The sequence below is a fragment of the Coregonus lavaretus genome, assembly GCF_964263955.1.
Source record: "Coregonus lavaretus genome assembly, chromosome: 1".
NCBI classification, from domain to species: Eukaryota; Metazoa; Chordata; class Actinopteri; order Salmoniformes; family Salmonidae; genus Coregonus; species Coregonus lavaretus.
Window position 1 is genome coordinate 56,861,717 of NC_139988.1, and position 13,778 is coordinate 56,875,494.

The following is a 13,778-nucleotide window of genomic DNA, read 5'->3' on the forward strand; positions in this document are numbered from 1 at the left end:
TCTGAGAGTCCTTTAGGTGCCTTTTGGCAAACTCCAAGCGGGCTGTCATGTGCCTTTTACTGAGGAGTGGCTTCCATCTGGCAACTCTACCATAAAGGCCTGATTGGTGGAGTGCTGCAGAGATGGTTGTCCTTCTGGAAGGTTCTCCCATCTCCACAGAGGAACTCTGGAGCTCTGTCAGAGTGACCATCAGGTTATTGGTCACCTCCCTGACCAAGGCCCTTCTCCCCCGATTGCTCAGTTTGGCTGGGTGGCCAGCTCTGTGAAGCATCTTGGTGGTTCCAAACTTCTTCCATTTAAGAATGATGGAGGCCACTGTGTTCTTGGGGACCTTCAATGCTGCCTACATTTTTTGGTACCCTTCCCCAGATCTGTGCCTCGACACAATCCTGTCTCGGAGCTCTACGGGCAATTCCTTCGACCTCATGGCTTGGGTTTTGCTCTGACATGCACTGTCAACTGTGGGACCTTATATAGACAGGTGTGTGCCTTTCCAAATCATGTCCAATCAATTGAATTTACCACAGATGGACTCCAATCAAGTTGTAGATACATCTCAAGAATGTTTTCACTTTGTCATTATGGGGTATTGTGTGTAGATTGATTAGGAAAATGTTTTATTTAATCAATTTTAGAATAAGGCTGTAAGGTAACAAAATGTGGAAAAAGGGAAGGGGTCTGAATACTTTCTGAATGCACTGTAAGTGAAATACCATAGTAGTACCATGGTATTAATGAAAGTACCATAGTAGTACCGTGGTACATTTTTGTAAGGACGTGATGACGTAGTGCACATAAAAATACATTTTGCGGTTAAATTCCCATGTACCTGAATAAAAAAGACAAGTTCAATTGGTTTGCATCACATTTTAAACTCTAGCCAACAGCGAGCATATGTGCTACATCTGCGCGCTGTTGACTAGAGCACACATATAGCCTACAAAATGAGATTATTATGGACAAAAGAGAAATATTATTTTTATTTGTCAAACAGCAGCCAAGCATCAATGATCATGTCACCAGAAAAATGCAGCGTTCAAAACAACTGGGAAATCTCAGACTTCCGACTTCAGTGTGTTCAAGACAACTGGGAAGTTGCAAAAAAACGAGTTCTGACTGGGAAAAATATTTTTTTACGGTCACCCAACTCGGAATTCCAAGTCGGAAACTCTGGCATCTTTCTAGGGCTCTGACTTTCCGACCTGAAGATCACTGACATCGTGATTTGACCTTGTTTTTTTTCCAGAGTTCCCAGTTGTTTTGAACACAGCATTAGATCCTTGATATTTATTGGAAAGGAGCATCACCTTGCACTTCCTAACTTATTTCATCTGTAGCCTAATAAACTGCATGCTTTCCCGACGAATCATCGCATGACTTCAAGTTTACTTAGATATCATAGTTATTATATCAATATTTGCGGATAAAAGCATTTTTTATCCGACGTATTTTACTAGCATAAAAAGGTTGGATGGAAACCTGGTTATGGTAGTAGTAAATCATAGACATAGACCTAAACCCAACAGTATACACTGAGTGTAGAAAACATTAGCAACACCTTCCCAGTTAAGCAAAACAAAATATATATATATATATATATTATTTAGCTTTTTTTGCCTGTTTTGCATGTTATTTTGGCATTAATACGTGTCACACATCAGTTTGAAAACATTGTAAAAAATATATAAAAATCATTGAGTTAATAAAGCCGCATACAAACATGGTCTCTTTTTTGCTTTCTTTCTTGAGTAAGGCAGCTCCAAAATGCAGGTGTTTCAGCCTAGCTCAGTGCTTTCTGTGGTGGTGGGGCAGCCAGCAGAAAATACAGAGCGTAGGGGTTGGTAATGTTCTCTAGTTGCGCCGTGATTGGCTCAGTGTTCTGTCACTCATGGGGATACTACGTCATCGCAAAATCTACGGGTAGAGCTCGAAAATTCAAGCCCCTTGGGTGCTGCTATAGAGTTACATTAGAAGTGCCCATCCAAGAAGGCTCAAGGTCATTGGCCACAGATACAATTATGTCAAATCACATGATATCTACACTAGCTTTGATTGGACTGAACATGTCAACATCATACTTTCAAAATCTTAGCTAGCAAGCTAGCAGTCATCATCATGAATTCAATCCTTTACATATGAAGATAAATTATAGATAAAACGTATCAGTGCTCATCGGCCATTGGACATAAACATTACACAACAAGTTGGAAATCGCAAATTCAACAATGAGTGGTTTGGAAGGAATGAGTGGCTAACTGCAAGTTTTGCAAAGCAATCACTAGCCTGCTATTCAGTGGAGAGGGTGTGTGGTCCAAGTCTGGGTTTAAGGGTCTCTTTTCCAAGCTTAAAAGGATAAACATTCACTCGCAAAACACACCATGGGCCAGAAAAGCTTGAATACATTGGCCATGCTGTCAATCCAGCATGACTTCTGCCGCATTCAAAACAACTGGAAACTCGGAACTGGGAAATCTCAGACTTCAGTGAGTTCAAAACAACTTGGAAATAAGTTTTGAATGGTCATCCAACTCGGAATTCCAGGTCGGGAACTCTGGCTTCTTTCTAGAGCTCTGACCAGAAGATCACTGACGTCATGATTCGACCTTGTTTTTCAGAGTTCACAGTTGTCTTGAAAACACTATAAATCCAGAGAATTCCAGACATTGATGACAGTTTGATAACAAACCCCCCCCCCCCCCCAAAGTCAATACTTTGTAGAACCACCTTTTGCAGCAATTATAGCTGCAAGTCTCTTGGGGTAGGTCTCTATAAGCTTGGCACATCTAGCCACAGGGATTTTTGCCCATTCTTCAAGGCAAAACTGCTCCAACTCCTTCAAGTTGCATGGGTTCCGCTGGTGGGCTTTGACTAGGCCATTCCAAGACATTTAAATGTTTCCCCTTAAATCACTCGAGTGTTGCTTTAGCAGTATGCTTAGGGTCATTGTCCTGCTGGAAGGTGAACCTCCGTACCAGTCTCAAATCTCTAGAAGTTTGAAACAGGTATCCCTCAAGAATTTCCCTGTATTTAGCGCCATCCATCATTCCTTCAATTCTGACCAGTTTCCCAGTCCCTGCCAATGAAAAACATCCCCACAGCATGATGCTGTCACCACCACGTTCTCGGGGTGATGAGAGGTGTTGGGTTTGCACCAGACATAGCGTTTTCCTTGTTGGCCAAAAAGCTCAATTTTAATCTCATCTGACCAGAGTACCTTCTTCCATATGTTTGGGGAGTCTCCCACATTGCTTTTGGTGAACACCAAACGTGTTTGCTTCTTTTTTTCTTTAAGCAATGGCTTTTTTCTGGCCATTCTTCCGTAAAGCCCAGCTCTGTGGTGTGTATGGCTTAAAGTGGTCCTATGGGCAGATACTCCAATCTCCGCTGTAGAGCTTTGCAGCTCCTTCAGGGTTATCTTTGGTCTCTTTGTTGCCTCTCTGATTAATGCCCTCCTTGCCTGGTCCGTGAGTTTTGGTGGGCGGCCCTCTTTTGGCAGGTTTGTTTTAGTGCCATATTCTTTCAAAAAAAATTATAATGGATTTAATGGTGCTCCAAGGGATATTTTTTTATGACCCAACCCTGATCTGTACTTCTCCACAACTTTGTCCCTGACCTGTTTGGAGAGCTTCTTGGTCTTCATGGTGCCGCTTGTGTCACGCCCTGGCTCTGGGGACTCTAGTATGTTGAGCCAGGGTGTGAGTTTTCATTTGTTTTTCGTGTCTAGTTGTTGTATTTCTATGTTGGCCAGAATGGTTCTCAATCAGAGGCAACGAGTGTCAGCGGTGGCTGGTTGTCTCTGATTGGGAACCATATTTAGACAGCCTGTTTTCCCACAGTGGTTGTGGGATCTTGTTCCAGTGTGGTTTGTGTTTGACCGAGGACGTCACGTTATCGTTTGTTGTTTTTGTTCGTGTTTTCATTATTTAATAAATATGTTCACCTTTCACGCTGCGCCTTGGTCCACTCACTCTAACAATCGTGACAGAAGATCCCACCAACACTGGACCAAGCAGCGTGTCCAGGAGCCAGCGCCAGAGGTATCACTAAAGGACATCAACCTTGGCTGGGCCTGGCCCACGGGGAGGAGAGACCCCCAGAAAATGTTTAAGGGGGGGCTCACGCCGTGGACGACGGGGCAGCAGGAGGCCGCTATAGAGTGGTCCAGCGGGGTTGCAGAGGAGGCCGCCAGGTTAAGGGGGCCACTGGTCACAGAGGAGAGGGAAAGTGTAGAGGCACGGCGAGAGGTACTGGGGTGTGTTACCAGTCCGGTCCGGCCCGTTCCTGATCCCTGCGTAGGGCCAGTGGTGTGTGTCCCCAGTACGGTCCGGCCTGTTCCTGTTCCTCGCATCGAGCCTGTGGTGCGCGTCGTCAGCCCAGCCCGGCCTGTTCCTGCTCCACGCACCAAGCCTATGGTGCGCATCGTCAGCCCGGTCCGGCCCGCTCCTGCTCCCCACACCAAGTCAGTGGTGCGCTTCGTCAGCCCGGCCCGCTCCTGCTCCCCGCACCAAGTCAGTGGTGCGCTTCGTCAGCCCGGTCCGGCCCGCTCCTGCTCCCCACACCAAGTCAGGGGTGCGTTTCGTCAGCCCGGCTCGGCCCGTTCCTGCTCCCCACACCAAGCCAGTGGTGTGCGTCGTCAGTCCGGCACAGCCCGTGCCTGTTCCACCGGTGCCTGGTTCGGCACGGGTCAGCTGCTTCACGCCGGAGCTAGAGCAATCCGCTCCACCAGTGTGCAGTCCAGCTCCGGTCAGCAGGGCCAGACCGGACCAGGGGTACTTTGGGGGGTTAGAGAGGGAGTGGGGATCATGCCCGAAGCCGGATACGCCGCCAAGGCGGAGTGACCACCCGGTCCCTCCCCTGTGGTGTTTGGTTAGCGCGGTCGGAGTCCGCGCCTTTGGGGGGGGGTACTGTCACGCCCTGGCTCTGGGGACTCTAGTATGTTGAGCCAGGGTGTGAGTTTTCATTTGTTTTTCGTGTCTAGTTGTTGTATTTCTATGTTGGCCAGAATGGTTCTCAATCAGAGGCAACGAGTGTCAGCGGTGGCTGGTTGTCTCTGATTGGGAACCATATTTAGACAGCCTGTTTTCCCACAGTGGTTGTGGGATCTTGTTCCAGTGTGGTTTGTGTTTGACCGAGGACGTCACGTTATCGTTTGTTGTTTTTGTTCGTGTTTTCATTATTTAATAAATATGTTCACCTTTCACGCTGCGCCTTGGTCCACTCACTCTAACGATCGTGACAGCTTGCTTGGTGGTGCCCCTTGCTTAGTGGTGTTGCAGACTCTGGGGCCTTTCAGAACAGGTGTATATATACTGAGATCATTTGACAGATCATGTGACACTTAGATTGCGCACCATTTAAATTACAGGTTGTAATGCAACAAAATAGGAAAAACGCCAAGGGGAATGAATACTTTTGCAAGGCACTGTATGTGTATTTATGACATTGTTGTTGATTGTGTGTGATTGACTGTGCCTACAAAAAGACGCCATTTCTATTTCTCTCTATAGTAGTGATGTATTAACTAGGCTCTATGTCCCTGTCCTGTGTGTTTATGAGCCAGTGATGATTCGCTCACCCCCTACTGACCAGGAGATGAGCCAAGCCGCCCCGCCTCGCTACCTCCGAGACCTCTTGAGGGTAAGATACAGTATATAGGTCTCTTCATGGGTGGGAGATCTCTTTATTTTACTGACTTGTTGAATGATTGATTGATTCATCCTTCCATCTCTCCCCAGCCTTCCTCTCCTCTGAAGACCCAGTGAGGGTGGCGCTCAATCAGAGAGCTGTTGAGGGACTGGTTAGGAAGAACACTACTACAGCCAGTGAGGTGAGAGGTCACATGGTTTAGATGTTAGATATTTGTCACCATAGCGGTTCATCTCATAAGCAAAAGGGAATATGTTCCATCATCTATGTTAATTTACATTAGTTCAAATTGTCCACCGATATTCATGTAATTTCTCGCCCCTTTTGGCTGTATGAAAGTGTATTTCCCCTCAGGCACACACATTTGTTCTTTGTTTTTATGAAAGTAATTTGTGTAGAATGTACATTTCCCCACATCTCTTTACATTGCCTATGCATATATTTGGTGGCCTGATTGCATCCAGACTATATCAAATTTCCGAACACAATGCCAGTCCTGGCAGATCTGAACCTATTGCGAGCACAATGTGACTTTTGTGCAGCTTGGAGTGATCGGATGACAGAAGTCGCATTTAAGTGCCGGGTGTAACCGAGGCCATAGATACTACATATCCATTACTTTGAGTGTTTTATATACACTGAACAAAAATATAAACGCAACATGTAAGGTTCCATGTTTCATGAGCTGAAATAAAAGATCCCAGACATTTTACATACGCACGAAAATCGTATTTCTCTAAAATGTTCTGCACAAATTTGTTTACATCCCTGTTAGTGAGCATTTCTCCTTTGCCAAGATAATCCATCCCCCTGACAGGTACGGCATCAAAAAGCTGATTAAACAGCATGGTCATTACACAGGTGCACCTTGTGCTGGGGCCAATAAAAGGCCACTCTAAAATGTGCAGTTTTGTCACACAACGCCACAGATATCTCAAGTTGAGGGAGCGTGCAATTGAAATGCTGACTGCAGAAATGTCCACCAGAGCTGTTGCCATAGAATTGAATGTTCATTTCTCTACCAACGTTGTTTTAGAGAATTTGGCAGTGCGTCTAACCGGCCTTAAAACCGCATACCACGTGTATGGCGTTGTGTGCGCGAGCGGTTTGCTGATGTCAACGTTGTGAACAGAGTGCCCCACGGTGGCGGTGGTGTTATGGTATAGGCAGGTATAAACTACGGACAATTAACACATTTACATTTTATCGATGGCAATTTGAATGCACAGAGATACCGTGACGAGATCCTGAGGCCCATTGTCGTACCATTCATCCGCCGCCATCACCTCATGTTTCAGCATGATAATGTACTGCCCCATGTCGCAAGGATCTGTACACAATTCCTTAATATCTCAGTTCTTCCATGGCCTGCATACTCACCAGACATGTCACCCATTGAGCCTGTTTGGGATGCTCTGAATCAATGTGTACGACAGCTACTGACTGGTTTTCTGATCCACGCCCCTACCTTTTTTTAATGGTATTTGTGACCAACAGATGCATATCTGTATTCCCAGTCATGTAAAACCCATGGATTAGGGCATAATTGACTGATTTCAATTGACTGATTTCCTTATATGATCTGTAACTCAGTAAAATCTTTGAAATGTTGCGTTTATATTTTTGTTCAGTATAATATAACTAAATGTTTCTTTCTGTGTTGCAGGCGCAGTCAAGAAATGGAACAGCAAGGCCACAGAATATGACATACGCAGAGCTGTGGGAGACCACCTCAAGCATGTCCCTAGTAGAGAAGGGGGTAGTGTTTACCCAGTGGTGTAAAGTACTTAAGTAGTACTTTAAAGCATTTTTACTTAAGTAGTTTTTTGCGGTATCTGTACTTTACTATTAATATTTTTGACAACTTTTACTTTTACTTCACTACATCCCTAAATGTAATTTTTACTCCATTCATTTTCCCTGACATCCAAAAGTACTAGTTACATTTTGAATGCTTAGCAGGACAGGAAAATGGTCCAATTCATGCACTTATCAAGAGAACATCCCTGGCCATCTCTACTGTCTTGAAACTTAAGTACATTTTAGCAATTACATTAACTTTTGTTACTTAAGTATATTTAAAACCAAAAACTTTTAGACTTTTACTCAAGTAGTATTTTACCGGATGACTTTCACTTTAACTTGGGTCATTTTCTATTAAGGTATCTTTACTTTTACTCAAGTATGACAATTGGGTACTTTTTCCACCACTGTGTTTACCACGCCTTCAGCAGGTTTGAAAAGTCGGATTGATCTGTTGAAAGGTGATACTAAACTTACACTGACTGTACAAAACAATAAGCACACCTTCCTAATATTGAGTTGCCCCCCCTTTTGCCTTCAGAACAGCCTCAATTCGTCGGGGCATGGACTCTACAAGGTGTCGAAAGTGTTTCACAGGGATGCTTCCCACAGTTGTGTCAAGTTGGCTGGATGTCCTTTGGGTGGTGGACCATTGTTGATGCACTCAGGAAACTGTTGTGTGAAAAACCCAGCAGCATTGCTGTTCTTGACACACTCAAATCCGGTGCGCCTGGCACCTACTACCATACCACGTTCAAAAGGCACTTAAATATTTTGTCTTGCGCATTCAACCTCTGAATGGCACATACCCAATCCATGTCTCAAGGATTGAAAATCCTTCTTTAACCTGTCTCCTCCCCTTCATCTACACTGATTGAAGTGGATTTAACAAGTGACATCAATAAGGGATCATAGCTTTCACCTGGATTCACCTAGTCAGTCTGGCATGGAACGAGCAGGTGTTCCTAATGTTTTGTACACTCAGTGCATGCCATTGTACATTGAAGCACAGTGGATCTCAATGCTGCATTGCTGTGGTCATAAAACATGAAAACTTCCAACACTTCCAACATGTTACAACATCAAATTCCTTATTCATAAAGGCCTACACTGTAGGTAGACTACTGAATTGTATATGTGCCATGTGAAAAGAACCCTCTAACACAAGTATCATATGTCCCCATCTAGTGTATAAACTGAAGTATGCCTTTGTGCGATGGGATTGGGTTCTATGAAAGACTGTTATCCTTATGATTGCCACACATATTTCTAATTTGTAAATTCACAAGGTAGACCGGAAGCATTATTGCATGGCTTGTACATACACAGGTTACCTTAAACCCGCTTAACTCCTCCCGCATTTCCTTATCAACAATGTGGGACTACTGTTATTTCACCCATAGAGCCTCGGAGGTAGACTAAAAAACATACGTACGGTAGGCCATAAAGTCGTTAGTCACATAGCCTAGATGTCAATTTAAATCAGACCAGAACGGCTGCATTACAGATGCAGAGAACTGGTGGCTCGGTTAGTAAACGTCCCAGGATGAGGAAGAGGACCGGTGACAGTGATTCGGAGGAGCAGAAGACTGCCGGAAATAAAACTAAGGAGTCAGAGTGCGCAGCGGAGGTTAGTTGGTAGGCTGCGCATCGCACTAGCACTGCGTAAAATGATCCTCTCGTCTAGCCTAGACTATAGTCTAGTCTAGTAAATAGGCCTATTATTGGCGAAACATGCGCTTCAATGCCAATGTAACGTCAGCTGACACAGCATGGACCAGTTGTCATTGTAATGTTTATGCTTTTTTTTTTTTTTTTCTTGCATTTGGGGAAGTGATGATGCATTTTCTCTCACTATCTCTGTCTCAGACCTAGCTCCCGTTTGTTGTGGTGGGATCAAAAGTGGTCTCCTGGCTGTGTGTCATTAATGTTTCTGTGCCTTTCATGATGGGACTGTTCCCTGACATCATTAAACACCTGGTTTATTCTCACAGAGGTGAGCGAGTGTAATCATGAGAATTATCCAAAATACTGGACAAATTTAGGAATAACAAATCAGAGTAATTAGTATATATTCTCTCCTTGTTTTTAGTCAGGGTCCCATTCTTGGTCGACCATAGCCAGCCAGCCGACCTGTCTCTTAACCACACAGTGAACATGTACCTTACATCCGAGCAAGTGATCTCATTGGGCGTATGGTGAGTAGGCTAACATAAACCCTTTCTCCAGGTTACATTGTGAGTTACGGTTAATGTAGCCTACCTACCTTACATCTGAAGTACATTCACTGCCACTGGACAGTGTAGCTTTATAAAGACAGCATTGAACTTTATACATCAAATTCAGTACATAGTCCCTTACAAGTGTTGTCGCTGTACAATATCTTCAAGGCACACAGTCCCTGAAAGTCAGTGGAAGGAGGCCTTAGGGAAAGGACTTGGAATGGTACCAAGATTCTTTGGGAGCTGGAAATCTGATCATTATTTATCTCCATGGCAATGGAGGCACAAGGTAGCAAGAACAATGGATTGCTACACAATAATATTGCAAATGTTCTCACTTTGAATGTAAAAGTACACATTATTTCAAACAGGGCAGCAAGTCACCGTGTGGGAGTAATAAATGTAAGTGACTGACGACTACAACAAAAATTACTTCAACATGGCATGATTGATAAACTGGTGATTGGCCTTTGTCCTTTGAGTGCAATGAATTACCATTTACATTTACGTCATTTAGCAGACGCTCTTATCCAGAGCGACTTACAAATTGGTGCATTCACCTTATAGCCAGTGGGATAACCACTTTACAATATGTATGTATGTATATATATATATATATTTTTTTTTTTTTTTTTGGGGGGGGGGGGGTTAAGGGGGGGGTAGAATGATTACTTTATCCTATCCCAGGTATTCCTTACCATGTTTTGGCTTTGGACTACAGAGGTTGGTTAAACTTCAGTTCTACTAGACTGTTGAAACATGTTTGCTTTATTTACTTAATCTAAATAAATTCTAACAATCAATACACATATCCTTGACAACCTAACGTTAGCCTCATTTTGTGGTGTGTTATTTCACCTTGCTGTAAAGAGACTGATAACCAACTCCCAATTACAAATACTGTAGTAAAGTTCACCTTACCCTCTGGGGTTGTTTTGCCTCTGACTGCCCTCTTGTGGTCATTTACAAATCGGTGTACAACTGCATCAAGTTTACCTCAGGCAGACAGACATGACATGACATGATAGGCCTATACATAGTCTGGTATGTTTGCATACTGTACAGCCATTGATATAAGAAACTCTGACAGGTTTTGGGGACTCCACCAGCGAGCCCACTGAAGTTGGTCTAACCACTGACACCCTCTACTTGTACCAGTGGGTAAAAGCCCGCAGTGGGAGCAGTCTGGTGGTATTATGGGGACAATCCCTTGGCACTGGGTGAGTGACCTTACGTGTGACTTCAGTCTGTTGAGGAAAGCAATTGGAAATGATTATTTATGCCAATGCACAGTTGCACACAATTATGCTTTAACTCAAACTTTACACAGCTGTCTCTTAAATGAACAATGCTCAGCTTTCAATTAAAACAAATAACAGTTAAATCATATGACCACGATTCAAATCATGAAGAGTCTAACAGTCAAATAAAATACATGTCTCAGATGTAATGTAATTGAAGTGTAAGGCAAATTTCATAAAGACAAAGGTAATCAAAACTAATATTGCATCTGCATAAGCAGACACAATATTACCTTTGATTACCTTTATTACATTTACCTTGATTAACTTAAACTTTCCCTGTAATGCCTTTGTCTTACACTCCAGAGAGATGTGTATTTCATTCCACTGTAAGGTTTTTCATTATTTAAATCATGATTATGTTTAACTGCTATTTGTTTGATTTTAAAAGTAAGCATTGTTCATTCAAGAGACTGGACTATGTTTCAAGTTTGTTTTAACACTTACATGTTTCATTTGTTGCTTGTTCCCCTCATACACAGTACAGTATTTGTGAGATTTAAGTTGTGAGTTTAAGTTATTAGAGGATCTGTCACTACCACTACTACTACTACTACTACTACTACTAAATGTACTAAACTGCATTGTGTCCTCAGTTTTATTGGAAGTTCCCAGGTTTTGAGTACTTTTTCCTGGACACAATGGCAGAAAACAATACAATCTTCCCTAATAATGAAAAGTAAGTATTTTTGTTCAAATTAAAACAAAATATGTTGTTGTAAATTTGTTTTGGTTCCTGCAACTTTTCAGCGTACTTGTCATCCTTTATTTTGATATCATAATACAGGTTTGCAATATGCGGTAACAAATCGACTGTCAACCACCGCATTCTTATTGGCAGACTAAATAGCCTTGGTTTCTCAAATGACTGCCTCGCCTGGTTCACCAACTACTTCTCAGATAGAGTTCAGTGTGTCAAATCGGAGGGCCTGTTGTCTGGACCTATGGCAGTCTCTATGGGGGTGCCACAGGGTTCAATTCTTGGGCCGACTCTTTTCTCCGTGTATATCAATGATGTCGCTCTTGCTGCTGGTGACTCTCAGATCCACCTCTACGCAGACGACACCATTTTGTATACATCTGGCCCTTCATTGGACACTGTGTTAACAAACCTCCAAACGAGCTTCAATGCCATACAACACTCCTTCAGTAGCCTCCAACTGCTCTTAAACACTAGTAAAACTAAATGCATGCTCTTCAATCGAACGCTGCTGGCACCCGCCCACCCGACTAGAATCACCACTCTCGACGGGTCTGACCAGGAGTATGTGGACAACTACAAATACCTAGGTGTCTGGTTAGACTGTAAACTCTCCTTCCAGACTCACATTAAGAATCTCCAATCCAAAGTAAAATCGGCTTCCTATTTCGCAACAAAGCCTCCTTCACTCATGCTGCCAAACATGCCCTCGTAAAACTGACTATCCTACCGATCCTTGACTTCGGCGATGTCATTTACAAAATAGCCTCCAACACTCTACTCAGCAAATTGGATGTAGTCTATCACAGTGCCATCCATTTTGTCTCCAAAGCCCCATACACTACCCACCACTGTGACATGTACGCTCTTGTTGGCTGGTCCTCACTACATGTTCGTCGTCAAACCCACTGGCTCCAGGCCATCTATAAATCACTGCTAGGCAAATCCCCGCCTTATCTTAGCTCATTGGTCACCATAGCAGCACCCATCCGTAGTCTGCGCTTCAGCAGGTATATCTCACTGGTCATTCCCAAAGCCAACACCTCCTTTGGCCGCCATTCCTTCCAGTTCTCTGCTGCCAATGACTGGAACGAATTGCAAAAATCTCTGAAGCTGGAGACTCTTATCTCCCTCACTAACTTTAAGCATCAGTTGTCAGAGCACCTTACCGATCACTGCACCTGTACACAGCCCATCTGAAATTAGCCCACCCAACTACCTCATCCCTATATTGTTATTTATTTTGCTCTTTTGCACCCCAGTATCTCTATTTGCACATAATCTCTTGCACATCTATCGTTCCAGTGTTAATACTAATTGTAATTATTTTGCACTATAGCCTATTTATTGCCTTACCTCCATAACTTGCTACATTTGCACACGCTGTATATATATTTTCTGTTGTATTTTTTTACTTTATGTTTTTTTACCCCATATGTAACTCTGTGTTGTTGTTTTTATCACACTGCTATGCTTTATCTTGGCCAGGTCGCAGTTGTAAATGAGAACTTGTTCTCAACTGGCTTACCTGGTTAAATAAAGGTGAAATAAAAAAAATAAAAAAATAACTGCTACACCCACTGCAACTAAATGTGTTTCAGAATTGTTCTGAGAGTTTGAGGTTGACTGTTCATGAAAGTGATGTTTAACCATGTCTCTACAGCTTGAAGAGGATGAGGAGTCCTCTTCTGATACTTCATGCAGAGGATGACCACATAGTGCACATCCACATAGCTCAGCAGGTGTGGCTGATACTTTTACTGTAACTAACAATAATTTCTCTATTGTCATCTGTCCATTGTATCACAGGCAACATTTGTGATATTATCTGTATGGTTTGAATGACTATAGCAAGAACGGTTCCTGGAAACATGATATTTACAGATAAGGAAGTTTCCACCTCTAATCCTTTGTTGTGTTCCTATCAAGCTGTATGAAATTGCACAGAGCGCTCAAAACTCAGAGAATCGAGTAAAGATGATACCGCTCGCCAGATCCCATGGGTACCTTCACAATGGATTGTACAAAAACCTTCACCTGCCAAACATCATCGGGTGAGGAAATCCTGTCAACTCTTCAATTGCAATTTCTATTTGGGAAAAAAGG

The 13,778-nt window shown here is 43.1% G+C and overlaps 1 pseudogene across 1 annotated transcript; it reads left to right on the plus strand.

The window, feature by feature from the left end:
- The first annotated feature begins 8,956 nt into the window (after positions 1 to 8,956).
- On the plus strand, positions 8,957 to 13,730 carry LOC311133557 (lysophosphatidylserine lipase ABHD12-like; annotated as a pseudogene). Its single transcript has 9 exons — positions 8,957 to 9,087; positions 9,325 to 9,445; positions 9,542 to 9,647; positions 9,840 to 9,960; positions 10,043 to 10,077; positions 10,359 to 10,394; positions 10,762 to 10,891; positions 13,336 to 13,414; positions 13,602 to 13,730. The product of its transcript is annotated as a lysophosphatidylserine lipase ABHD12-like (transcript).
- The last annotated feature ends 48 nt before the right edge of the window (positions 13,731 to 13,778 follow it).